The sequence below is a fragment of the Montipora capricornis genome, chromosome 1 (assembly GCF_036669925.1).
Source record: "Montipora capricornis isolate CH-2021 chromosome 1, ASM3666992v2, whole genome shotgun sequence".
Lineage (NCBI taxonomy): Eukaryota > Metazoa > Cnidaria > Anthozoa > Scleractinia > Acroporidae > Montipora > Montipora capricornis.
This window is the reverse complement of record NC_090883.1, coordinates 1,803,628-1,806,127: the sequence shown is the minus strand read 5'-3', so window position 1 is coordinate 1,806,127 and position 2,500 is coordinate 1,803,628. Positions and strand designations below refer to the sequence as shown.

The following is a 2,500-nucleotide window of genomic DNA, read 5'->3' as shown; positions in this document are numbered from 1 at the left end:
ACCTGTGAGGTACTTTCTTGGTCAATCGTGAGCTGTCAGATTGGGCGGAAGGTGGGAACTTCCTTCTTCGTCGAAGAAAAAGCGAGCGCTTTCACAACAAAATTATGAGTAAGTTTTTATCAGTTTTCAACGAAAGAAACTACATCTTGCCGAAAAACTTACAACTTCGCTTATTTTTCACAAATCTCTTCTCTTAGAGAAGGCAACTGTGTCATTTCAGTGGTGTGTATATAAGGGCGTGTTTGTGTTGCACCAATCGAAGGAGACTCGTACCAGGTCCCCGACATGAAAAATAACGCCTTGAACTTCGAATGTTTACGAAATCGAAGGTGACGAAGGTTTTTTAGCCTTTTTCCAAGATATATCATCTTAAAAATGGCGTATTTATGCAGGAATTTCTAAGAAACGTGTTGATTTATGTTTCATTTTATGAATTTTGCGCGTCCTTTTGTGAATTATGCGATTTTTCGTGAATTGTGCAATCGGATGCGATTTGAGGTAGATTGTGCGAAATCCCATCATCGCATAATATCAGAAGGCCTGTAGAAATACTTTGTATGTGAAAGAAAGATGACTGACAAAAATACTGTTTACGTGAAATTCATAAGCCAAAATTAATGCTTGTAAAAAATAACACTTATGGCAGAATCAGGAGTGTTGATCAGATCTTTATTAACTCGGACATAAGGAAGAGACTGGCTTGGACGAAACTGGGAACCAAATACAGAAAATGCTGTTTTTTCTGACTCAGTGAGTTAAGCTTCAATCTGTTGGCCGACATGCACTTACTAACGTCACCAATGCAGGCTTCTAATCTCGAACTAGTTAACACACCAGATTGACAAGAGTCAAATGGCATAATTATAAATCTGGGTATCATCTGCATAAAGATGGTATAGCATGCAATGCCTCTCAACAATAATACCAAACGGAGACACAAAGAAGATATATTAAACAGTGGTCCCAGAACAGCACCCTGCAAAGTACACTCTGTCTGTAGGTTTTTCTTTCTTTCATCACCATCCATGTTATGTCCCCAGTGTGAACCTAAGCCTTCTTGTGAACCTAAGCTTGTGGCAGTTAACTCGTTTGTCAGAGCGGTTTTCAATTGGGCATCGAAAATAATTAGCGAATTACTTTGGTTTATGATTACTTCACTCAGTGATTGGTTCAAAGTTCCTGCGCCATTTTTTTTCAACCAATCAGAAGTGAAACCAAAACCAATCGTGGCTTGTGCGTGCACATTTTCCCCGCACTTTGTGTCGGTTGCGTGTAATTACTTAGAGTTTTGATTGGTTCATTGGATTCTCTCCGTCCTTTTTGATTGGCCAAAGTAATTACTTTGGTTTTGGTTTTATGACACTTGATTGAAACTCGCTTTAAATCATCATTTAATTAAATTTTATTGGATTTAAACTCATCATCAAGAGGTGAGGTTTGGAGCTGGTGCCCCATGGTTGATCTGTTACCGGTAGGGGAAGGAAGTAACTATGGCAACCCTATTAGCATCTACCACCCAACGGTACTGTCACACTGAAGGGAACCGGAAGAATCATGATATTAATTGTCCTTGAAGCTTTGCTTCCCAACCAAATAGTCATTTATCTCTCAGCTGTGGACATCATCAGCCGACATACCAGCGGACTGAAGGCGTTTATTTACTTAATAAAATACATATTAACAAACTTACTCGATTCTGACTGGCTGAGATTAGCACAGTTTTTTGTAAACACAGTGCAAAAAAGAGTTCATTCAGTGCAATTTACTCACAGAATTCATTGTTTTGATTGGCTAACAAACAATAGGGTTTGGTAAGATCCAAACAAATCTTTTGTTTTGGTGGCGTGAACTTCCTCTGTAATTTTGTTATGTATATTATTAAAAAGTAACTATACACGTCCTGTACTACTTTTCTTGTTCAACTTGGAAATAATTTGCACACATCTACATCTACATCATTCTACTTGTTCCAGCACTCGGCAAAGTCCCTTTTTGACTTGTGGCTGTTTCTGCTTAGGTGGACTCATACACCAAAAACCTTTTTAGAGACATCACCGCCAAGCCGGTCACTCCTGCTGGAAAGAACAGGACAGCCACAACACCGGGGAACTTTATCCCCTACTCTTCTCGAATAATGCTTGGGTTCTTTAATGTCCCACCGAGAACTTATGAACATAGAAGACATTTGTGAGACGGAGCCTACGGTTTATAGTCCTTATCTGAGAAGACTTGAAAGTCTATTAACCATTTGCAGATGAAATTACAAAGGCAGCACTTTCTCCTCAGTTATTTTAAGATCCTGAGTTGCACTGGACGTCATATGATTACCTATACAAACAACCAACATGTTCTCTTGGAGCAATAATAAATATTAACAATGTTATTAATTATTATTATTATTGTTAATTATTGCACTTTGCAACAGTGCAGAAAATAATGGCTGTTGTGGCAAACTGCTGACTTGTACAGTAACCATGTAATAAACCGTAATCCTGTCCAG

At 38.6% G+C, this 2,500-nt stretch overlaps 1 protein-coding gene across 4 annotated transcripts in view; it reads left to right on the top strand.

Annotated features, from left to right (window-relative positions):
* The window catches only part of LOC138048280 (rho GTPase-activating protein 15-like), a 61,250-nt gene that overhangs the window by 30,287 nt on the left and 28,463 nt on the right, over positions 1-2,500 (top strand). The window lies entirely within an intron of this gene.